At 39.5% G+C, this 27385-nt stretch overlaps 1 protein-coding gene across 3 annotated transcripts in view; it reads right to left on the bottom strand.

The window, feature by feature from the left end:
* The window catches only part of LOC139732820 (phosphatidylinositol phosphatase PTPRQ-like), a 94693-nt gene that overhangs the window by 40721 nt on the left and 26587 nt on the right, over positions 1–27385 (bottom strand). Inside the window, exon 1 of one of the 3 annotated variants that reach the window (XM_071643663.1) lies at positions 26198–26899. The exons of the other annotated variants lie outside the window; for them this stretch is intronic. The gene's annotated coding sequence lies outside the window, so the exon portion shown is untranslated. Of the gene's footprint in view, positions 1–26197; positions 26900–27385 lie in introns of those variants that run through there. 3 annotated transcript variants of the gene reach the window in all.

Below are 27385 nucleotides of genomic sequence, written 5' to 3'. Positions count from 1 at the left end.
CTTCTTAAGCGCACCGTGTTTGTGTGCCCAGACTTCTTTTTTTTTCCCCCTCTTTGCTTTGAAGATGGCTCGTCCTACCCACCACGTCGGTTCTGCCGGATTTGGTTGTTACGTCCTGATTTTCATGACGATGCTTTCGCAAAGTACAGAGGGACTTAAACGCATCTCGAAAACACAAATCTGTTCTTTAATTCTTCTGAAAATTTCGTCAAATTTTCCTCCTTTTTTCCCCTACAAGAATTGAAAATATAGATTCATCAGTCAAAATGAATTATTCCAGATATGAAATAATTAAGCAATAGTGACTTCTAAAAGGACATAGCATACCAACCTGATTATTTTTGCTAATCTATATTGACGAGATATTTTAAGTGCACAAAACAATGGAAGACTTGTAAAACAACGAAATCATCTACTCAGAAATTATTCTGATACGAATGTGGATATCCGATTTAACCAATACCATTGTTTCCATTGAACATGTCGAACATTGAATAAAAACTCTGTATTATATTTTTCATGTGAAACCTCTATACTGTTATGTTTGTGTGACCTGACGCTTTGACTAAGAGTCTCTTTACGCATAAGTGAAGTAAAAGATGATATTCGTTGGGTGCCGTTGGAATCGACCTAAGCCAAGCTGTGTTAGTGAAATTTGAATCACCTGAAGAATTTGTGCTCTTGTCATCAAATTTGTCTGAATTCTATAATATATCAAGAGTAATCAGACTTGTAATAACAACTGAAACCGACTCACTTCTTCACACATCCCCGCACACTCGAATATTGGTAGATTTGGAATAAAGTTGTTTTCATTTCAACCAAGCAAATGCTCACAAATGCAGTACTTAGATTGTTAAGATTTGATCTCTAAAGCAAACTTATGGGCCCGAATTCACGAAGGTGGTACAATCTTGTCCATGGACAAAGACCGTGGTTTTTATGGGGCGCCAAGTGTCGCATGGCCTATTTCGTTACGAACTCAGTCATTCTTCGTCGACGAAATAATCTACGAAATGTTCATTTCGTTACGAAATGAGCGCCAAAACTACTGTCTTTGTCCCTGGTTTAAACCATGGACAAGATTGTACCATCTTCGTGAATTCGGGCCCAAGAGTCTAAACATTCACCATTTCTACATCTTGTTCTATCTTATGCACAGTTTGATCTCCTGTTTGACATGACTGAAGAAGGAAATTTAATCCCAAGTTTGCATTGACTTTGGTGACATCAGATTGTCAATTGATTTCAGATTTATAGAGATTTGATATTTCGGATTTTCCCCTTGTGTATATATATTATATATATATATATATATATATATATATATATATATATATATATATATATATATATATATATATATATATACATGTATATATATATATATATATATAATACATCTATTTATTTATCTCTTTCTCTCTGGTTCCTCCCCATCGTCTCCGTTATGATAGAGCATGGGATGTCACTCGCACCCATGGCAATCAAAACAGTACGGGTCTCCTCCCGTATTTCCGCCCGAATCTTCCTCGTCTGCTGAGTCTTACAAAGAAGATAAAGGCTTTTTCACGAGTTCAATGTCATCACGAAGCTGACATCGAGCCAGAGTCAAGCCTTTTTTCCCCCTTCTTTTATGGTATGTCTTTTCTTCATATTCATCTCGGTCGGAAGTTGAAACTTGGCACCTTTCTCCGTGGGGTGCAGAGCGCTTTCATTATTTGACAGCGCGTTTCACCCTCCACAGGGAAGTTCAAATGGAATGGGAGATTGATGTGTACTATCATATATTATACATATTCATATGAATTCGTCATAATACATGTTGTAGATTTTGCGTATTTCAGTAAAGGAGAAGGATTATATAAGAGGCTGAGAAACAAACATGTAAGTAAGCAATAATAGGAAACCTTTATTAAGCCAAAATCTGAAGCCGACACTGAAAATCTTGTGTCGGCCCCTTTAGACACTTAGGGATTCATGAAAACCTGTTACATAAATATCAGTGCACTTCTTCTGTACCAATTATACATGCTCGTAAGTGGAGGGTTTCCTTTAACAACAACCAAACACATGAGTATCACTATATGTCTCTTTGAATCTACATTTTTCTTTTTACTCCTCAGACTGACTCGTCTCTCCAATAACTTCACTCTATCATTTAAAACCCCCAAAACAATCATATCGTTCCACGAAACTTTTATAGCTATAGCTAAGATGAAGAGATTACTTCGAAACTGTAAATACATTGTACGTATTTGCATTAAAGCAATAGTTTTTTTTTTAATTTATTATATTCCCCGGAAAGTAAATTTCATGGAAGTGATTTGTTTCAAAAGTGTCGCAATAATATGACGTTTTTGTTCGTTTGCAATGATAATATGACCAATCGCTCTGAAAGAAAAACACCATCGTACACGTTGGAGTCTTGGTTACCTTTGATCAACATTGTTAAAGCACAAAATTGCGGTTTGAAGTCTTATCGTCGTGTCTAAGACTAACAGGAAGAAACTCTGTTTTCAATTACCCCAAGGCTCTCGTGAAGGAATGGGAAACACACCAAGGAAAAACAGAAAGCTGTACGTACTTCTGCCCCGGCTTTGCTCCACCCCAATCTTGAGTGTATGACCGTGTTAAGTGTACGTTCACCTCAGATGATTACTACAAAATTGCCAACTAAAGCTCGAAAGCATCCTAAATCCATCATTCCCGGCTGCATACTCATCTTTTCACGAGGCTATCAATTCTGACTATAATTTCATTACACCTTTTGCCGCAACGACCTGCAGTGCAGGGGAATTCCCCTCACATAAGGGGAAATCCCCGCTGTATCAACATTCCTGCTTTGATGCGGCATTCCTTAACCCATTACTATCATTAATTACATCCTAGAAAGCAGGAAAGCAAGTTACATCCAGACCGCAGTTTAAAAAAGAAAGAAAAAACACACACACTCAGCAAGCACCGATATTGAAACAAAACTAAATCCTCCGTAAACGTGACTAATTTTAAACAGAATGCAGATAACTAAATAGATAAATACACAAAGAAATAAAAACAAATGAGCTTGATCTCCACAGCAACACAAAACTTTAACAAAAGATACAAAATACATGAACGTACAATTTTTCTTCACTAGCTCCGTCATAATTCCACCTTTCCGGCCAAAGACAATGGAAGTTGTTTTAGGAAAGGGTAATATTCTTGACTAATCTCCGCCTTTTGTCAAACGTCAAAACAGATCATTTCTCGTAACTCACACCCTAGTCAAGCATGATTCGAATTTTCCTGTTAGCCTTTCACACGTCGTCTTCATTAGATTTAGGAATACTAGTGCAGACGGACGGACAGACACCTTCTGAACTTTAGACGCTGATGGCACCTTAAGACGGTGAAATTTGTATTCACATTTGAGCTCCCACAACCCTTTAACTTTATCACTCAACACTTTATCACAGGTATAGCAGGTATAGGCCTACATTTCGTTTATGCATGGTGATGGTCCATCTTGATGGACGGTTGACCATTTGACCGCTACCGTGTGTATGTATTATGGTCAAGACGGGTCTAGAGAGGGCGTGAGATGCCCAGGCACGCGTTCTCATGAGAGAGAGAAGAGCACAATGTTAAGCCAGTTCGGGGTTCCACTTTGCGCATGAGCAAAAAAGGGTAATTTGTACCAACAGGGCATTTTAGTCATTAAATTTACTGAGATGAGCATCTGTGGTGTAACTTATCATTCAAGTAATCCTTATAAATTGTGCTTCCCAGCACATCCAACTGACAGCAAAAGTTGTATTTGGCAATATCAATAAGAAAGAGATTGGTAATGCATTCATAGCGAAAACATGACTGATGAACTTTATGAATTGTTACTTTGGGCGAGCTTATGCATTATGTCGCTTTGAAAACGAGCGAAGTGCCTTGCTAATTGAGAAAAAAGAAAGGTCACTTGTGTACCCAATATACATGAGCTAACTCCGAACTGGCTTGTTGATGGGCATTTATTCTTTTGAGCACTATTGTTATGACCAAAAGACTAGATTCTGGGACCCATCCCCACATCGCACGAGGTGTGAAAACCACCAGACCAAACCGGTTCTATATATAAAAGGACAAGCCACACCCATCGAGGCATATCCGTATATCCGTTTTATTACCGATTAACTCTTGTATTCTCCAAAAGTTTTCAAAGAGCAGCATTCTCAAAATAGCATTTTGTCCGAACGTGGCTCCTAAGGTGGTGCAAATCCTATCAATTAACACCTTCGCTCCCTTCCGGATAAGGGGGAAAATTGCTCACTCGCCGCCTTGTCCTAACAAATTTCCATCGAAAAAATTTCCACATCAGAGAGTGCAGACGATAAAACTTGCCCTCAACCTTACAGCATCGACATATTGGGCACGATAATTCTAATAGACTTCGCAAAGCTCAAAATTCATGTTTCTCCAGCAGTTAAAAGTGCGGTGTTTTGTCGACATCATTTAGAACGCAAGAGAGGGAGGGAGAGGGGGAAGAAAATAGAAAGAGAACAACTACAAAAAAGGTCGAAAAATCGATGCCAGAATTGATGTCAGAGCGTACGTGCGAGGTATATTCCGTCCTATATTTAATCATAGACTTCCCAGCGTCTGGATGGCAGACACTTCAACAAAGGATGTCGGCTCGCTCCGATTCACCTGCCCTTTCCTCCCGATCAAAAAGCCATCGAACTGTGCACACGGGCCACCTCTGGAGGCAGGATTCATACCTCTTAAGCAAGTTGTCCCATAACTATAACCCCACCCCTTTCCTGTGCCATCTTCAGTCAGTGGAATTAGGGCAGAAAGGTGTGAAAGGTTTTTGCCTCTAGATCTTAGAAGGAAGAGATCTATGTATTAATTGAACTTTTTTTTTCTTTCTTTGGAAAGATTACGATGTCAAAAACGAAGTTCCTCAGCTCATGATTTTTCACAGATATTTTTGAATACTACACGAGATGAGAATGATGTTCAAACGAAAGAAATCACACCCATGACTGCAGACAAACTAATTTAGGCGGTCTGTTCACGGAGAGAGTTCGAACAGAATACAGTGTAAATGCATGATATTTCATCGTCATTTTATTAAAAGATGCGTTCTCTCTATCTCCCTCTTTTCAAAGAATTCAAATTAAGCCAATCATTTAAAGAAACAATGCTTGTAAATGGAAAATGCCTTGTTTGCATTTTTTGATCAAAAGAGGGCATTAAAATGAATGTTAAGGATTCACCTCCAACCTTCTTCCTACTTCTAAAAAAAAAAGAGCTTACATCTGGTAGTAAATGGGGTGAACTTTGCAATATAACCGCGTTCTTTCGCGCAGTGACGCAACAAACACTAACTATACTTCAACCATGGAGCTAATAGCTACGTCTTGGCGAAGCATGAAAGTGAACTTTCGTCATCATGAAGAAAGAAGGGCAAAAGGTGGGCGAGAAAGAGTTCATTTTTAGACAAAGTTGAGGGCGGCCCAGTCTAATTTCCTGAATCGATCCTATTCCTCCCTCTCTCGTATAATGGTCACCATTTCCTACACCCGAAATCTCCCGTGCGTGCCATGTTTTAATAAGCGTCAATGTTGTTCTGGATACACCTTTCTCTTCTTTTTTTTTCTCGGACGTATCACAATTCGGGACACACTGACTTGCGTCACCTGACCGGCTGAGATTGAGTTCAAGTAAGTTCGAGTGCACTCACTTTGACTTTCAAAAACAACAGGCAACGCAGAATACTGTCGGCTGCATTCTAAATGGAGTGCTACCAGCACACATACTTCTAGCCGATTTAAAGTAGATGAAACTAGATTTAAAGGTAAAATGTGACAAAGGTGTAGTGTGCTAGCTTCCTAATTGGATGGCTGATATTATTTCGTAAACATTGCAGTTTTGCAGCCCTGGAAAACAGTGTCATTAAGAATTTTCTTTACTTATCCCGCCCCTTCTGTTGCCTCTTCTATCTCGCATGTTAACGTTAAAAAAAATCAAGGAACTTCAAACAGTCACTCCTTGAACAAAGGCAGTATATATGCTATTATTTTCATTGAGTATTACTCATAAATATGAATGCATGTTGACGTTTGTCAGTTTTTCTGACCAACATGTGAAATATCTACACGTTTTACTTGCGTCCTAATAGTGAATGTTCACTTCTAACCCAACTCTTGTCCAATTTGCCTTCCTTGGTTGTTGGTCGGTATCCATATATAGAACGGGGTAGGACAAACTCTATGGTATCTGAAGAAAATCTGTTGATTCGATGAACATAAGATTTGGATACGTTTTCACACCCACGCACATACACACACATGCATATATATTGTCAAACAACAATCTATCCCCACAATTCACAGTGAACATTGTCACACTCGGGCGACACTAAACATTGTTTGCGCTTCACAGTCGTTATCTTCATTATTTTGTTATAGCTTGCATGTATTCAGTTGGATAAAGTTTTCCCCATATTGAATTCCCAGCAACTGATCGCCACATCATCCCTCGATGATCTTTGAACACTATATTTTAATTGCTATTACATTTCGCTAATAAAAACCGAGGGTCATTGACAACGAGGATTTCCGGTTGGATAATCACGGGCTTCAATCAATCACTTCTTTTTACTTGCGATGTTAAGTTTCCAGCAAGCAGGATATATGCATTTATGTTTTTGTTTTATTGGTTTTCTTTTTCTTCTGGCTTTACAGTTAACATCAATTTTGATGGTTTGATAATCACCGATAAGCAAAGCGCTAAAAGAGTGCCGTATACAGTATCGAGTGTATGAAGACTGGTTGCTTAGATTTCAATTCATACAATTAATCTATTCCAGTTAGATCAATCACAAAATGCAAGGATACATTTGTATGGCACATGATAGCTACACAGTGATCTGATAAGGAGGACATGTCCCGAGAAGTTACACAAACAGGTAACTTGTATTGGGATGTACTTCCTGCATAGCAGTGTGAATAAAAATTGCTTGCTTGCACTTCTGAATTCTTTTTGGTCTCGACAACTTAATGTATAGTGGCAATGATAGCATTGACAGTATACGTTCACAGATTATTATAACATCCGGGGTATCTAAAAAAAAAAACCACACACACACACACACACACAAGTTGGCTATTGATGTGTATGCTTTGATTGCTAATCACCTTCATGTTAAGAATTAGTTAGCGGGGCTTAAAATTTGTCTCGCATGACAATTATTCTGACGTTGCCCGACAGCTTTTAACATTACACCCTGTATTCCTGAATTCGTTTTCTTACGTTCTTACGTTCAAATGACCTTATTTTTTAGTCTTTCTCGACAATTGTGGCGATTTTCTGTTTGTTTTTGTTGATTTTTCACTTTCCATCTCCGTTCGATTCAAGTGACATCCTGTAAAATCACATGATCAGATTCGTTTTAAATCCAGCATTTGATACATTTACATAGCTGCATGGAAGCAGACAGGCAAACATACATTGGGCCTATATACACCATTACACACACATACACACACAGACATGCATACACACATACACACGCACACGTGCATACACACACAGACACACATGTAACTGATGATACACAAAAGCTGAATACACCATAATCAGCAAAATATTATACGCATTGATAAACAATACTATACACCAAAATAATTACCCAACTCACGGCGCGCTTTGAAATCCGTTTCCTATACTCATCATTCCCGTCCCTATATAACCCCAGCAGTGGGACTGAGTGTGTGTCCTCATCAGACAGCTTCGTTACACGCCGATATCGCTGGCGAAGTCTTTGCCGTAGAATCACACCCCGAGAGACCAGGTCACGCACCGCAATATATTAAGAAAAGAAAATAGCTCCGAGCGACCGATCAACTCTAGATATAATATGTCGAGTCTAATAACTGATCGATGACCACGTGGTTCGCAGGCGCGTCAGAGGTCGTGCTCGAGGCGGACATCGATACATGCCGTAGCGCTCCAATTGGTCCCATCCTCGAGGGCAGGGTGCTGGTTTTATGGTTTTTGCTTGAAAAAAAAAAGAAGGCGAGAAAAACTACCGCCCCATCTTCTGCCAAGGGTGAGAAGGGAAGACGACGTACAAGGATGATGCGCGAGCCCTTCACTCCGCGTCCCTTTAAGCATGTCGGATTGATTATAGGTAAGACGGCCAATTAGCGAGAGACAACTGACAACGAAGGTTTCTCTTTCACTGTCATTAAACTTGGCAATAATTAGCCTTGATTTTTCTTTGTTCTTATTCGTCATATTCGCTTACATCACAGAGTTGATAGAATCACTGACGTATACTAGCTGGTACCGAAATTAGCGCGAATTAAATTCGGTAACGCGCGTGGGTATTATACTAAACTGTCTTAAACTGTCTCTTTTTTCCCCTAAAATCGTGAACCCGATTTAATCAAGAGATAATAAGGCGTGCGAGTTATGCAGCAAACGTAATCATGATAATGATACACATATTCCGACTGTATTGTCGTGCACATTTTGATACATGACAAACATTAGTTGCAGATGAAGGGGGGGGGGGTTGAAATATCATTGACAATCCACGTCAGTAACGAATTCAAGGTAGTCGGTAAATGGTTATTTGAAAATAAAACCTCCGTGTGTCTACAGCCAAGGTCATCTCTGTAACATCTCTTGTTTGTTTCTAATCCGCAAAAGAGCAACCCTTTCTTTTATAGCTACATAGCTCAAATAAAAAGTGTTGACGATTAATACGACTATAGGTCCATGCTCTGAATGATTCCCAATTCACTTCACCACGGAAGGAATCACCTCCGCTACATCATGAAATGGTGAAAAGTTGACACACATGCAGGAACCATTTTGAAATCGGCTCCAATAACGTCAATACATCAGCCCCATACCGTGATATTAATTTATCAAAGTAAACATTTGAAATGCAGACTGATAGGACGAACATACGAATGGTCACCAGACATCTTTACTGGTCCATAAAACTATTCAAACTATCTTTTATCTTCGACGATATGTGGATCAAAGCGTCGAAGCTGATAACAGTCAAAATTGCAGCCATTTTTAAAACAAACTGTTTCCAGTTTGAACAATCTGAAATGCGGATGGTCCTACGTGTTAAGGCAGTCCCTCTGACAGTAATTTATAGTGAAAGAATGAACCTTATTGTATAGTTGGAAAGGAAATTGTTAAACGCATTAACAGGTGAAATCGCATTTTCATGCTGCGTTTAGCCCATTATACATAAGTGTTACAATAAACCATGTTACAAACGGCATACCAGCATACATGATATCCATCAATATCATAACAACACATATTAAGAACGTGAGTTTTAAAATTGAATTTTTTGGTCAGTCATCACCATGTTCGTCAGCATGATATTTCGATATCATTAAGAATCAAAGCTAATAAACAACAGCAGTAAGCGTCGCTGAGTTGCTGTTGTTGTGCTTTTTTGTTTAGCAATGGCTTTAGAATTGAAAATGTTTTTAAGGAGACTGAATGTTCATCTGATCTAAAAGATTACGGTATAATCTCGATTGGCGCGCACACACAGTATGAGGTTGTCTCTCGCGTACCATGCATTCAGCACATTAAAGTATACTTGCTGTCGTCACCGCTCGCATCATGGATGTATGTTATACATGACTCGTCAGAAAGTACCTTGACGACTCAAGGACCGACAATAAAAATTAATGCACTGCTATTGTGCGATGACATTGTCGGCATTGAGTCAGTCTGCGTGTGACTTTTGTTTTTCTCAAGACTTTGCCTGGCTTAAAAGGTATAGTTACATTTTGACTTCTTCATTCCAAAAGTTAAAAGTAGAGTAGCCTGACTATCTATTGTATAGTAACGCCATTTTGCATAAAATCACAGTAGCCGCGCTGCAGCTTTACCTTCCTTTCACTAATTTATGAGTATTAAATATTCACATAAATGTAAATATGTGTATAATCTGCATGACGTGCATTAAGTATATGGTGTGTATACTGACAGTCCAAATTCACTAATCAAATAAACAAAATGAAGATCTGAATGACACAATATGACATTCAGAGCCAATACCGTGGCTGAGATAATTTCCGTAAGTTTTCAGCAGAAACAGAAAAAAAAAGGAAGAACAAAACGGCAGTCTGGAACCAACAGGGAAAGTGTTTACTAGCCCTTTTCCTTGCTAAAGAGGAAAGAGGAAGTAACATTTCCTTGGTTGCATCAGCAGTATTGTCAAGACGTGCCATACTTTGGGAATGGTTTTGAGACCGACCCTCGACATTCATATCCGCAGTTTATAGCCTAGATTCAAGACGTCATGCGTCGTTTACAGTCACGGTCTATTGGCAGACTGCGCATGCGCGTGCCCATGAATCTCATGGTGATTTATTTCCAGAAGTACGTCACTTATCTCCTCTCAGAATATACGCGTCATTTTGCGCTGTTACACACCATACTCATGTTACATATTGCAAATTATAATTTATATCTAAAAGAAATCAGGGAAGTATAAAGGACCATTCTTCTGTTCTTTCAAACATATATATTCGTCTAACTCATAATGTTGTGACACGCGCGACCGTGTTGGACAACGCAAAGAGATTGCTTCGAACCCTTTCATAATCTCTACTTTTTGTATCCATGGTAACGTCAAAACCAACGTCGGGCGTTCCAATTAGGAACTGCATTTCGGTACCACTATAGCACGAAAAAGGTATATAGAAGAAAAAGGGGCGGGGGCAGTAAGAAGCCTGATGGATGAACATTAGAATAAAAAACAAGTAAAACTGAGAAGTGCCATAATTACGGGGAAATGGGAGGGGATTTGTATTGTGCTGTTCAGATAGTTTTACATCTCTGATAGATATGAAGCAATCATACCGGTTGAAGACAAAGAGAAATAAGGTGTGTGGGGGGAGGGCGTGGGTGAGGAAGAAAAGGTGAGCCCATAATACGCTATCATTAATGGACACTATGTGATCCGTCAGCAGGCTTAGTTCAAGATTTTAATCACCACCATGCCTCACACATCATTAGGCGCTGAAATGGCCCTGATTGAAAACTGGGGTAATTGCGCATCGCCATAGGGGCTGCTCGTCGAAAAACCCTGGGAATTTGAATATATACCACCTCGCTGAGCTGGTGTATGGCACAAAACTTAAAGCCAGCTTTGCAGCACTGGAAGTAGATTGCTGTAAGTCTCTGGTGAGTATGGTAAGAGGCGAATTGGTTCTTATTGAGATTCCGTAGCCCTTATATATACGTCGTAAATATGATATACAAGACGCCATCTGATAGACACCAAGAAACAAGCAAAAATAAAGTTAAACTTGGAGCATAACGCTTCACCTAGAGAGGCTGACAAAAATAAGTTTATCACGTTTTGGTTCGTATTGGATCTGTATGGATATTGCCTAAGGAATGTAAGTGATTGACTTACGCTGTGACTGCAAGAATCGTGGGTAAATAAAAAACCCTGCAACCACAACATAATGATAATGATAAGATGAATGCCACCCACATTTTCCTTGCCAGAGACGTATTCAGAAGGGAGTCTTGCTTGGAGTACATTGCAGTGTTGTTCGTCATTGTTCGAACAACCATCCATTTACATAACTGGCGAAAAATACGCGCCCCGGTGTGAATGGCATGCGAAATGCCTCGGAGCGTATAGGTATAGAGTCACATCTACTTTGGCATCAATATCATGATATGTACTTGAGGGGGAAAATGTAAATCTAATTTATCCCTGACGATGTAACTGGCTTACAAGAAAGTCAAGGAAGATAAACTTTCGCGTGGTTTCATTTAAGGAAGCACGAAAACAGGCCGAGATTTGACTTGGCCCCGCCATCACGCCGAGGGCTGCCACCAGCGCATTACTGTCTTAGATATCGCCATGCTTACATCAGTTCGATAAGATTAGTGTCACGTCTGACTATAATGATCACGATGATGTCTGGAATCACATATTATAATAACGTGGCAGAGATGGAAACATTTCCATCGATATCAATATTATTGGCCATGCCTCACGCACCATGACACAACCTGTTGCTTATACTAAAAATCCGCAAAGAAACGAAGAAAAAGAAGAGAAAAAAAAGGATGATAATACCCGGTTGCAGTTCAATCATCCAGCGAATTTGCCTCAAAATGACGGAAACGTCTTTCCTTCGACGAGCGCTTTTTGCGAGAATGTCACGGGGGATCCAGGGCACGACGCCGCACGCATCGAAGGTGACAATGAAAGCTTATCTAACCGTCTTATGACAACCATCACTCAGTCAGCGGGGATGTGAGACTGTGCCCCGAGGTCCACAAAAATCAATCAAGGCTTCTTCGAGGGGTGTTTCTTCGGCGAGCAGAAATCGCAACATTTATCATAATTGATGAAACCCCTGTGATATGGCGCGCGGCGCTGCTTAGAACATTCTGCTAACTATATACTCGCTATTCACTGATTTCCCGAGGTCTTGTCAGTATACAGTTCACGCTCTAAGAGGCTGACTTACAAGATGAGCGCGTGAGGTGCATAACGACTCTTGTTAAATAATGATGTTTCTAAAAGGACGGGCGAAAAAAAGTTTCGATATGAGGTTTATCGACTCGGTTATAGCCTAAATCTCACGGTTTCGTGAATATCATCGCAAACTTTGGTGCGCTTGATAGATTTTGTCATTCATGCAACTGATTTTTGATTGCAGGGATATGATGTAAATCGTTAAAAGGGGCTGGGGATTACTGATTGTGGAATTATTCAAAAGCCAAAATAGCCACGCACGAGGTAAACGATTCATGCCCTTTACTACATACTATACAGTCATTCAACATGGTTTGTAAGTTATATAGGTCACAGATTATTGTACAGTGATACCCCTCATGAATATTTCTATCTGGAGTGTTAAAAAGAGAAACTCCAAAGTAAAGCGCGCAGAGAGTACATCCCAAACTTTCCTGCGGCACGGTATATTATCTCTGGCGATATACTTCAAGTAGATCAAAGGATCATACACAATATGAAACAAACAAACAGAACAAAACAAAACATCGATAAAGAGTTTTCCAGGCTCTTGTTAAATTTCATTCACAGATCTCGGCCAATGACTGTGCGATATACATCAACGAGCAATCCAAAACGATTTTCGCTTCTATAGCTTATCAATTGCGACTGGATTATATCCAAATATGAGCGAACGATAAGCCCTCACTCGTATAATCATTTTAGATCGTGGCATTAAAATTAGGATATTTTTGCAGTTTCGGTATCAATGAATAGAAAGCTGTTCCATTTCCTCATGCCAGACGTCTAATTCCCTCTATATGCGCCACTCCTGGGTCTCGTCTCGTTTTACCACTACATTCACTGTCGCTAACATCACCACTACCACCATCTCAACTAACTTACCATTTCAGCCACCGCGATCATATTATAATTACAAAATTACTACTTCTTAACGTTCGCATTATCAAGATTATCATGCACAACTAGTTCTATATAGGCCCTACATTTCAATAGAATATATTGCAAGCGTTTCCAAGTCAATTCTACTCCACATCCGCAGTTGCACTTCGGCCATCAGCAACCGCAACCACAACCACTACCAACACTGCCTCTAGCTGCTGCAACTCTGTAACCTTGTGGAAGAACAGCCTTTGGCTGAAGCAAGTTCGCGTGTTGAAATAAAAAAATAAATAACTTTTTTTTAACTGTCATCATCATGTCCTCCAATCATTTCTCTCGTCACCACGGCAATGGGCGCTAACGAGCAAGTTTCCTTTCTCGCCTCAGATTGACTCGTTCTCGAGTTAACGAGAAATACTGGCGAATTCCCGTAACAATATGAACTTGTACAATATTAACCCAAATTTGCAACGAGTCTCCTCCTCCTCCCCCCCCCCCTCAAAAAAAAAGGAGAAAAGTTCGCTGTTCGGTAATGAATGCCCTCCAGAGTGGGGTACACTCTTTGATAAAACCGTAAGCCTATCTTCAGATGTACGATTCAGAGCAAAAGTCACCGAACTTCCATAGGTCTGCATGTGATTGAAGATGATTTATGTAGATTGGTCAAAATGACACACCGTATTATGTTCATCCTCGATTCATTTGACGAGCTTATAGATGATGAGTATGCAAGAACATGAGAACTGAACCAGTCACATGTTGTATTATATTGAAACCGCAAAACCACATTAAGTTTGACCGTCTGCATACATTCAAAGTCCTTCAAATATACTCTTAATGTATTGGCATCAATTGCACCGGCATTAAACCGCTCCATAAACGGCACTATTAAGACAAATTGATTTAATAATTCCACGATCTAATGACGGAGATGTGAATCTATCTAAACCCGAACGATTCTCGAAATCTCGTCGAATGAATGTTTGTCGGTGACTCAGATGATTTTATTACAAACAATTTGTATTGATTATGCGGGGGGTTCCATGGCGGATAAAGTTGAACTATCTTGTTCTTTAAATCAACACGCAAAGCTTGATAAAGTACTGTGATCAGTGTGTCACTGTAAAAAAAAAAAAGGAGGGAGAGACTACCGTGTTCATTATAAGAGAAACATTGTGGCTCTAATGGATTACTTTTCAAAGTGCTATCTCGGGTTGAAACTGCTGGCTTGGAGTATATAGGATACGCAAGTACAGCAAAACTGTTGTAGGGGGGGGGGGGGGAGTCGTGACTAGCCTTGCATCCAGGCTATATGATATTTCTTTTTCCCCACCTCCTCAACATGATCAGTGCTGAACATAGAAGAGATATAAAAACAAAAAACTGACCCTCTTAAGCGATATTGTTATGCAATAAATTGTCCTATGTACGTTCACACAGTTAGGAGAAAATCATGGTCTTATCTCGAAACAGAAATTCTGAATATTTTATACAGACTGGCGCTCACGCGTAGATGGATACGACGCGGTCCAGGGCCTAGGAAAGGCAGACTATGTTTCACCCCACTCTCTGTAACGATACACTGCTCCGGAGGAAGGTGACTCATCCTGGTCAGGTGCACTTGTACACACTAATGACTGACAGAAAGTGCCTTTCAATTTAGCCCTGGTAGTTCCCCTCCCGACTTGCTGTTATGGCGGGCGACACGTTTCTTCAAGATACAATTTCGAAGTACTGCCATGAAACAAGTCAAAAAAAGATACATTTTGCCGGCAGTTTCCATGTTCTCTCACAGTATGTCATATTATTGAAATTTTCGCTGATCTTATGCACCTACATGATCGAACGACAGTGGTGTGTTTTACCAGAGAGCTGGAAGTTTCTCCTCAATGGTTTTACTGCATATATTAGTCTTTCTTTTCTGACGTTGTGGAACTTCTCTTTCTTTGATTCTGCTGTCCCATGTTCCTTTTGACATTCATTCCTGACCCACAAGAGACACGGAAATTCAATAGATTGCGAGATAAAAACCCGTTTTTAAATTCAAACCAAAGTTGATAACGCAATTTATTCATGTCAATAATACTGCGCCGTATAATGTCAATGTTTTGCTGTGAACATACAACGTTTCTTACGCCAAGAAATTATCAAGTTTATTTTCGTCTTTCTGAATGCGCTTGTCGCTTTTCTCCCGGGAGAAGTCCTAAAAATTGCGACACTCAAATCAAATTATACTTCCGTCGGAGCAGTCAAATCGACATTACATTGATTACATTCAGCATGACATTTCAGAAACGAAATTATCGTTGTGTCGAAATGCAAGCAGTAGAAATGTCAAGTTGATATTTCCACCCCCCCCCCCGCATACACACACGCATGCACACAGAGAGAAATACACACACGCAATCTTCACTTAACGAGATTAGAGTTGGCTTCAAACAAAAACTTCCAACGAAATCAAGTAGAACTCAAAACCGTCGTTTACGTATAGGCGCCAATGAGAGCCGTCAATAAATAATCTCTGGAGAATGAAAATGACAACAACTGGATGAAAATTCTTCTTGGTTTTGACGTTTAATCAATCGGAGGCAATAATCAGGATACTCCACGCCGCTTTGAAAACTATAATACTCATGATAGGCGCAATCATATAATCAATAAAATCGAAGTCCTTTAAAGTGTAGCATTTTTCTCATTATTACTCGTCAAAATAATCACTTCATAAATAACGTGGTTGTCTGTAATGAAATACAATTTCCACGGCCTGAAAGAGAGACTAGGATTGAAATTCTGCAAGGCAGATCGATCGATGAACTTGCTAGCATCCCTGTTATCGATCTATACCACTAGCCGCATAACCGCATTTCGCCCGAGTCTACCATTCCCGGAACCTTATATACACTCCTTGGAAAGCCGATGCGTTGCTCAATAAATCATTCAGTTAACTTACCTGGCCTTAATAATGTAGTTTTCCCTTTTCCCCCTTTTTTCACAAAGTATTCCTTCCTTCTGCGCCTATGACATCATCTAGGTTAACGATTCACATACAATAAAAAAGGAGAACTCTCAAAGAAATACGCCAAAACCACGTTCACACAGAGTAACAGTTTTGCTTCACGAAGGTGCGATGAATTTGGTTATAATGTACATAAAAAGCTAGATATTTGCAGTGATCATGGTGAGTGTATCTGCCTCCATTAAAAAAAAAATCAACTTTATTATGTTCATGTTAAACACTTAAAGCACGACATATCATTTAAAGGGGATGGCTAGTAACTGATCAGTGGGAATCAGTAGGAATGCTGGGGGATGGGGGGATGATCGTTCCAATCCTTGTGGGATTCATTTAAGAGTAGGGCCTACATTATATCTATTGTTGTGTGAAAATTATTTGCTTTCAGAATCGTTAACGATCGCCCCGTCACTGTACAGGCATGCTAACCTGGAAACATTAAACTGTACATTACTTGAATATGATACCATTCTGAAGCAAATAATTTTCACACAACAATAGATATATAATGTACTCTTAAATGAATCCCACAAGGATTAGAACAATCATCCCCCTAGCATTCCCACTGATTCCCACTGATCAGTTACTAGCCATCCTCTTTAAAGAAAGAAGCCATTGTCACAAATTGGGGTCTCCAGTGGCCACCCTCCTCTGTATCTAGAGATAGTGACGTAAGCACGGTGTTTTCGACAGATTTGTTTAATTGAGAGTATTAAGCTTTCACTTGATGTTCGATTGTAGTTGAGTACCGGTAAAACAATGCTGCACACTGTCACTATAGTCCAACAGTCCAGACCAGTAAAAATCACTGTCGGACCAAGAGACCAGCACTATTATGTCCACTCACTGATGCTTTAAGTCATAATTTGTCATCAACAGACCACAGAACTCGAGGCACAGTCTCCGGAGGACCTCCGGAGAACACCCGGAAAACATTGTCACCTCGAAACTTACGATCATCCATGAAAATGGGCGTCCTTCTCCACTGGAACAGCTGAAAGTACGAGAGCTTTAAACGAGCGCCGAGAACAAGGCACGTTTTTAGAACTCGCCGTGGAGTCTTCGGCACCTTCTCGAGTTCAAAAGCGTTCCCGTCTGGCTCTTCTCGTCTTGGACTAGACGTATAAACGTCACTGAACAAGTCTCTGTGTCTGTCTCCTTCTTTTGCCGTGAACAAGACACCCTCACCAACTTGGAAGAAATTACCTTTTAGCCACACCATTATGCCTCCGTGCGAAAAAAGCTTTGTTTTTGTTTTGTTTTTGTGTCTTTTTTAGAAAGAGAGAGGGAGGGAGAGAGAAGAGAGCACTGGACGTGGTTTTAAAACCACCACAGAGAATCCGATACCTTCTCGACAGGATATCGGCCGCACGAGGGCGCCTTCGGGGGATTGTCATCATTATGAATTATTCCAATTCAAGACCTGATGTGGCCTGTTGGGGGAGCTTTGCAACCCTCCACCCGACTCGAGCGAGTAACCGAGACTCGTCAACCACGTTATCGACACCCCATCAGGATCATCGCGGACAAACGAGAGGGTGGAGGGCCATTGTCCGCCGATTTATTCAGAAACTATTAAGAATTGATGATTTAACGAGTGACAGATTTCCTGATCAGCCAAACCCTCACAGTTTGCGCCCCACCTCTCTCTCTCTCTCTCTCTCCCGACCTTGACGTAGGCTACGTACCTTGACCGGAAACCGAAGGAGTTGAACGCTCAAACACCAAGAACAGCATCATACAGATGGCGAGAGGTTCGAGGATTTCCACTTCCGAATATCAGACAAAAATCGTGCACAAAAAGTTTCCCAGAAATCTGAGACAATCCATGCACATACTTTCGCTATCATTATTGGCATCTCGGCACATTTCCCACAATTGCAATCCTACTGCCCAGCATAATCAGGGAGGTGGGAAGTATTATTAAAATGCAGATCCCATCTCGTTTATGAAAACGGTACTGAAATAGGCGCAAAGAAGTCGTTTTGTTTATACAAGCACTTGAACTAAGTGGAATCAGTTCAGGATTCGTAGCGTTGCATCACGTATACACAAATACAGTCATTCCCACTGGCACTTATTGTGTCTACAATGTCTGGTGGTATTTGTACGAGTAGCAGCCTTTTGTTAGATGGTCAAAGAGGATGATGGCAAACTGATTCCATGACATTTGCTCTAGCACCAATTGCTCGCATGAAATATTAATATCTGCACGCTAAGCCAAACATAAATGATACCCACAAACATAGTCCTAACCCTAATCCTGATCCTCATATCAGACTAAACCTAAAATTCTATCACAACTCATGGAGCTACAAACGTAGCTCCATCCGTGCATGCACAACCCTAACCCTAACCCTGTAAGTCCTTGGAGATGGATGAAGACCGGAGCAAATGCCGTGTCACCTCGTAGACATGTAGACGTGAAATACACTCCATTAATTAATTAAGTGTGTGCGTGTGTGTGTGTGTGTGTGTGTGTGTGTGTGTGTGTGTGTGTGTGTGCGTGTGTGTGTGTGTGTGTATGTGTGTGCTTTATGTCTCCCCCCTCTCTCTCTCTTAGAAACATTCTTTTCAGTTTGATCATGTACTTTATAATAATGCTCCAGCAGTTTCTGTAAATGTTCTTAATTTCTCCCTTTTTATTATGGCAATTAATACTAAAATCAAATATCAGTAATGCACTGAGTTTCTTTATGAATTTGGTTGATTTTGTTGTGAATGTTGGGAACTTAATAGAAGAGGAAAAAATCAAAGATATCATTAAAACGTATATGCATATGTGGGTATGTCTTGACCGCGCTACCATGGTCGTGGGCCCGTGATGCCGCTATTTTGCCGATTAGATCGACTCCAGAAAATATTGCCAGATTGAAGCTACCCGTGCATGTTTGAATTATTATAATCATACTTATTTTCATTATTACTTTTTTATGCTTTTTTTTAAAGTTAAGTTCTATGACGAATTAAAATGGTTACCAAAGTGCCAGTAAGTGTACAGGCTAAGCAAATTGTTCTTTTTGTTGCCATGCTTAGTATACTGTAAGTATATAGATAACAGTTTCCGTGACTGAAACAAGTGTTATCTACCGAAAAGGAAAAAAAAAAACTATTTCCACATTAGTATGCTTTTCCTATAAGCTTTCGTAAAATTGAAACATTTCGAAGAGAGTTACGCACGTTCAGATTTACCTCTATGGTGTTTGAAATCTCTTCATTTTCTTGTGTTCTTGTATAGATTAGTACATCACTAAATAAGCATGAAAATAAGTTGCATATTTATCTTGCATCATAATGTGTATAATGCGCATGACAGATACTGAAAGTTGGGTTTAAAGTGCTAGTTGGTATAACTGCATGACTCATTCATTTTATCTATGCATCTCTTTCCACAGGCAATGTGGTAATTCCCTCGCATAATGCATAATGACAAAAATGCATCACATTACGACCACATGTAGGAATTCCCAGGTACCGTATCCCACCACAAACTAGTGCAGAGCCTAAATCCACGCAATACTATCGACGTAAGTATTTAGTAGTGTTACAACCTTCCCACGATGGACATCTTGCTGATTTGAGTATTTCGCACTTGAAATCGGACATGAAATAACGATGCCAAGTTTATCCTACTCTTCAAGTACCCTTCTCGCGCGTTTATTGGGGGGAAAGGTTAGATAAAGAAGCGTTCCACGTTCGACGCAGTGCGTGCTCGGAAATAAGTTTCGTTGTCTTGAAAACAAGCCCGAAATATTTAAAATCTTGTAGCCTCGACTGCTACCCCCTCCAAAAACAAAACAAAACAAAACAAAGCAAAATACTTAAAATGCTAACTAACAGAATTATTACGCTGCTTAGCAATTTAATAGTAAAACGAACGAATACTTTCATCGACACTGGTATACTTGAAATGATCGATACTTCGGGGCATGTCGTTTCGAAAAACACAAATGCACACATGCATACGCACACACATATTGCGTTATGTTCACCAAAAGTTCAGTTAAACTCTTTCTATGAGTTTTAAGATGAGTAACCACATGACTTGTGTTTGATTCAAAATAGTGCAATAGCAACAGATTCTTTCGACTCAACACACAGGTCAAAGGTCAGACGATTAATCCATTACTACATCACTGACGTCTTCCGGTACTTGGACTACAATAATGATAAACTGGGTCATTGCACAAGGCCATGGGTATTTTGTAGTGTTACTCTTCCTCGTCTGCCACTTCATATCAGGACTGCCTACACGGAAGTGACCTTTTATTGAGTAAGAATACCACAACATCTGGTTTTTATGCCTTCGTTGGACCAGACTTAGTCAATGACATTTCCTCACACAAGGAGTGGGTTCAATCATGCAGACTCAAGGAAGTTCAAATACCCCAAAATATAGTAAAACAAAGTGGTCCTAACAAAAGGTAGGTCCCAGCTTTTATTACGATTTCCTTGCTTTTCGGCCATTTCAAAACCAATTTCTGTAAAAATAAACTTTGAATTCAGAATTGTATGCTTTTATATATTTCATAAGAGCTTTCTCATTATTTCATAAAAAAAGTTAAAAACCTGAATTCCCATCTCAACAACAACAACAAAAACTATATCAGCCCTTTAAGAGATCTTGGATGGTGATAAAAAGTTCAGATGGATAGGCTTTACACCGCTTACGCATGCACATACAACTATAAGAACAACATTTTAGCATCTAAGGCACATAAACTGCACTTTGCATATATGTTATTGTTTCAGGTCAAACTACAGACGTCATGTGGCAGCGATACCCAATATCATGGGCCTTCATGATAGCCGTTTGCCCCCATTTTCAGGTTATATTTTGAGGGGATGAGAGCCGCGCATCTCAAACATTGCGCTGTCCAGTTTGTTCACTGAGGAATATACTTCTTTGGCTCACCCGCTTCTCTTGTCCGTCGGCGATGCAATGTGCACACCGTCCACATGAAGTGTCGCATCGTTGCTAGAACGAGTTTTCTCGGTGAAATCAACTGAATGGGGTTAATCAGTGTTTCGTTTACTTCGGTAAACTACATACAATCAGCGTAATGTATTCAACGATGGCATCGACGTATCTCACCTGATACAGCTCCTATTGCAATGACTGTACAAACAAATGACCCCTCCCCCCTCCCACACACACACACACACACACCAAAACTATAGACCAGTAATGACTAATCTTACTGACCTACATTTCTACTCAATGACCATAGGCACATCGACAAACTCTAATTGAAATCAAAACCCTTCCCTACCTGGCCGGCGTAACAAAAAAAAAAAAAAAAAATGATAGAAAACAACAGTAACGAAAAGGTGAACCGTTCCACCAACTGAGGGAGTAAAAGAAAATCTATCAAGGGAATGAAAAAAAGAAGCAAACTACATCTCCTTAACGTTGACAATGTTATGCTACCTGTCCGTGTTTTATCGTCATGAATTATTCCACTGGACCAACTCACCTGGGAGATTCATCGCGGCAAAAATCCCAGAAAATGACACCAATCCAGCGCTCATGAATAATAATCCACACCCATGCAATCACCATATTGATATCTCCTTCTCGTATTCTTCTTCCAGTGCTATATCACGGCCTTGTTTACTTGGCGTGTGTACGCCGCCCACAATGCGAAAGAGGAGTTTCTCATAAAAGTATATCGGAAAGATTTGCAGAAATCAAAAAGGGAATTTATAAATAAACTCCATTTTCTAAGACAAAATAAGCATCTCAACAGATTAATATCTCCTATTAAAGGCATCGGGAAGAAAACTTTGTTAAGACATGCCAGTTCAATAACATGCCAAGAAAGGTGCATATTATTATTTTTTTGATAAACAAAAAGTGCAGAATTTCACATTTACTTCAAACAATGTTCTATCATATGGTATTCTACTATTTTGAATGGATTGTCCGCTGTTTTTGAAACTTCCAGCAGAAGTTTCATTTACCTTTCTGCAGGTGCTAAATCCACAAATTATACGAATATCAGGGGATACTTTTTTGCCGTGGTGCTGCGGAGACTCAGCCGGTCTCGTCTGATTAGGACTACGTCCATTAGCCGCAGCCGGTGTGGAGAACTTCTCGTGTAACACTTTCATTCTCATATCCATTCTTCATTATTTTTCCCCTCTCACCCAGAGGACAATATCCTATGAAATCCACTATCGATGTCATATATACAACTTTACGCCTTTGGTAGAGATAGATTTTCACTGCAGAATGATTCTCTCAAAAAGGGCAACGACAAAGAAACACACACACACACACACACACACACACACACACACACACACACACACACACACACACACAAACACACACACACACACACACACACATACACACACACACACACACACACACACACACACACACACACACACACAAAATGGATGGAATCGATACTTGGCGAATATACCGAATAGACATGGCATTGATACAGTGACAAAGTTCATGAAGCATGCATGTATCGAATTTCACTTTTTACGCCAAATCATGATTGTGTATGATTCGTGAATAATGTAATGCGTGCGTCAAGTTCCATTCTTCTCGTGAAGACCGCTCGCTCGAGACGTCTATAAACTGAAGACTTGAGCATCTATTTATGATTGCGATTATATGGCTTCATCAATAATTGAAGGCAAGATCTATTCAATTTATTCATGTATTTATCTATTTCTATTTTGTTTTACCGGGGCGGTCTAACATCTATCACTGACACATCTTTCTTCCTCTCGATTCTTCTCTCATTTTAGTTTCAGGGGTTTGTTCGTTCTTGTTTTTACAAGTCACAGGTAGCGGAGGTGTCCGCCAGGTAACACCAGTTGCCATATTGCCACCTTGCAAGCTCATGTATCACGCATTAAAAAATTTATATTAACTGCTATCAGGAAATTCACGTGGCACAGGCCATACTTTTGGTCCGTGAAACGCAACCCTGAAATTAGACAGCGTTTGAGAATCTTTTTTCCTATACTTTTCTCTTCTCTCTCTCTCTCTCTCTCTCTCTCCCTCTCTCTCTCTCTCTGCTTCCGTCTGTCTGTCAGTCAGTCTGTCTGTCTGTCTGTCTGTCTGTCTGTCTATCTATCTGTCTGTCTGTGTCTTTGCGACATTCTATTGTATTCAAATCTCGTTTCACTCCACGATATCCTCTTCGAAGATGACATACAAAATGCGACCTCAGTTTCCATAGCGACACACATTGAGCACTGTTTGTTTGGCTGCAATATGGTTGGTTCTTTGTCTTCTTTTTTTTTTTTTTTGAAAAAGGATCGGCAAAAATTCCAGAGCTCGTTCACTTTCCTCCAGTCTTATCGATGTGGGTTTGTGTTACAAGACTTGAGAACTCATGTTAAAAGATGAGAAAGCATGACAAAAACAAGCTTCCCAGAAATGGATTTTGTAATTGGCATAGGCCTAATGACGTGCTTTAGTCAGAATTTTATCAAATTCTTGTTTTGTATTTCCGCCAGTGTCGATATATTAATTGATTAGCATAACATTATTCATGGCATGATTATGAATACAAAATAATGCAATGGCTTTCTGCCCAGGCCATGCAGGAAAAAGAAATGTACTCCTCGGTTCTTTTTACTCTTTGTGTTGTCTTTCTTTTGTTTTGATAATTTGGTTGATGTTGATTACTGAATAAATCAGGTCAATACCGATCACCAACTCAAAGAAAATTATCTATGTTAATATTCAGAATTGTTGTCATCTAAAATCACTGACCGTCTTTCACCGTGTTTTAATAAGCCGAAGCTCGTTTCTTTTTATTTCAATTTGTGCGCAAATATGTTGAAGACTCTGATGGAAGACTATAGCTTACCAAACTTTAATGGAGAAATTCCCGCCGATTACGTTAGCTTACCAAACTTTAATGTACACTCAGCAATAAAAGAAAGTAAATATTTTTTCGAGGTCATATTTTTCATAGAAGATTTTTATGAAAGTCAATGTATTATATACATTATTGGTAATTTAATTGGCTATTACGTTCATAGGTTAATTAAAAAGAAAACCTTACGTATGAGTGAGCACATTCGTTTTTGTCCTCCAAGGCACAAAATTGAAAATTGCAAAAATTGGCATGTTCTCTTTCATTTGCAAATGCCCTTCACAATAACATTGACAACAAGACCACTTTAAGACAATGAGAGACATTAATGAAATAGGAAAAATAAGTTTTTGTTCTCTTTATCTCTTTATAACCTCTAAGAAAAACAAAATGGTAAACTAAAGGGGAAAAATAAGAATTCTCTGTCCAGTGAAACTTCAAATGACATAGGGAATAAAAAGCATAAAGATGGTTACATTTCTTTATTTATTTCTTTTAAAATCCATGAGACAATTTCAAGAACCTAACATTATTTAAAATGTCCTTATTTGAAAAAAAGCTCAAATTGTACCTTTTTTGTTGATTATTACTTCTTCTCTTATTTCATTTGAATTTAGATTGAACATAAGATGCTTTATTTTCCTCCATTATTTTTAGCCTTCATTGGTCTTTTAGGCTTTAAAGATATCATAGAGATCACAGGTTTGTTTTTGAAACTTAATTAATGTTTCTTTTAGTGTGAAATTTGTTGTTTGTTCTTATTGTTCTTATGGAAGAGCACACATACGCATGAATGACAACTTGTTCAGTTTTGCAATTTTTACTTTTGTGTCCTAGAAGAGAAAAACGATGGTGTTCACTCATGCGTTAAGTTTCCCTTCTTGTTGACCTACCAGGTTGATAGCCAATTAAATTACCTTCAATATGGTATATAATACATTGGCTTTCAGCCGAATATTCAATGAGAAATCTTAACCTGAAAAAGCGTTTACTTTCTTTTTTTGCTGAGTGTAGAATCGTTGATATTCATCTTTATAGCGAAATACGTAGTGTTAGTCACAACATATCAAGTATACTCAAGTACACAAAGAATTCAGTGTGTCTAGAATTATGTGGTTATTTGGCTGGATTCATCGTATCTTTGAACTATGGAAGTATACTCGACCACATTTTCTTCCCGAGGGGAAATTCCATTCCAATCACGAAACCTGATGTTATTCCCCCGTGGTCCTTCATACCTTCCCATCTGTCATCAATCAATTTTTTTTTTCCATTGTGTCCAAACAAACAAACAAACAAAAAACGCAAACAGAACCTCTCTAATGATCGGATGAAGTGTCAATACAATCGGCACAATTTGCACCTAGTCACAACGCACAACGGGCATTTAGTGCATCATGTGCGTTGTTGCCCAATAAAAGCCGCAAATCTGAGGTTTTCACGTACTAAGGAATAAACGCAATTGTCTCTTCAAGCGTTTCAAGGAATGCAGTGCAATGGGATTCCATAGAAAAGGTAATCTGTATTATTACGATTCAGTTAAAAAAAGACGCCTGAAGGTGAAGAAATGTCCTCAACGAGTGAAAAGGTGCACAGATATCTGTCAGCAAACTACAAAACACCCTGCCACTCATCTTGCTTGTGCCTAGAAATTCATTTTCTGAGTGTAATAGAACATTGCTCACTAAGCGCACGAGAACGACACTGGTATATACGTTACACAGGGTTTACTATTCACCGTTACTTTAAATTTTAGTGATGTCTGCATTGCTGAATGATAAGAAATCAAAATTTGCGAAGTTGACAGTAAGGTCATCACTGTTTGAGTTGAAAGAGTGGGGGAGGGGGTAGGGAATAATCAGAGTTGATTTTGTAAGAAACTTTCATCTTTAATAAGTCTATGGTGGATGTGCGACTTACCTATGTGTTAACGTTGTAAGAAAAAACAACTGATGAGTACGTCTGCTGATGCATTCCAAAATAATCCGGGTGAAAACACGGACTGAAATTACACTCGCCCTCTTAGCTCCCCGTCCGGTGAGGGCTCCAAAAGAGAGTTAAAGACCCTTCCAGGTTAAATCTCATTCTCTAGACGCGAGTGGACTGCTGAGCGTCAAATGTATTCGTATTGCCTTCCACAGACAGAAATGAATTAAAATGGCTTGTAATTCATCTGAATGATAGATAGGTGGATGGAAAAAAAAAACATGAGGATGAATTCTCGCGCAATGACTAATAACATCGCTCGACGAATGAATTGAACAGGAGGATATCATACGGTTGAAAAAAAAAATGCGATTCTTCCATCAGCGATTCTCCGCTCGCGAACTCACCGCGGCGCTGCCATTGTATTCTATATCAAAGCTGATGAATTGGGATATGAGTGTACTCCCCGCTCGATGCGTGGCGGTCATTATCAGGCAAATTGATATCGGTTGATTGTCCTTCCCTCTAGACCTGGTTAAAAAGCAGACAATTGTGACTCGATAAAAGCCAGCATCTACTTGCCAATGAGATCATCAAATTAGGAGAAAAAAATGTTGAAGGCCACAATTATAGCCTTCGCAGGCAGTTCAGTGAGAGCATGGTTATTCAACAACACATAATAAGACAAACAGGCCGACTGCTCTTTGAAAACCATGCTATTATGCCAACAGGACTCCAACATCGCGCGTGAATTCGATCCCAACCATAATCAGAGAAAGATGACAAAGGACAACCCTGTGCAAGCAGTGTAATTGCCGGTGCCCAAGTAGTAAAGGCCCTATTTCCATGATGTGATGACATTTCTATCCATATCTACGTCACCGTGTACTCGCTAAACGGGAGTCTCTTATTAAATTCCATGTGCGCCACTCAGCAGAAATGAAATATTCATCGTTACATATGGACGACTGGTCACTTTGATGGATGAAAGTTGTGCAATTTTGTATCATATCAAAGCAACAGCAAATATCAGTAAATATAGAGGAAAAATAACAACTATAGGAGCAATCAGGCATGCATGTTGACAAAAAGGAAAACATACCAATCGATGGAGACATAGAAAGTCGGACAGACGGACAAACATATTGTCTAACAGGTATACAAACAGGCAAAGAGAGATGG

Source organism: Diadema antillarum, unplaced genomic scaffold (assembly GCF_040938485.1).
Source record: "Diadema antillarum isolate AM-2024a unplaced genomic scaffold, OU_Dant_1.0 seq00000451_RagTag, whole genome shotgun sequence".
Lineage (NCBI taxonomy): Eukaryota > Metazoa > Echinodermata > Echinoidea > Diadematoida > Diadematidae > Diadema > Diadema antillarum.
This window is presented reverse-complemented; position numbering and strand designations above follow the sequence as displayed.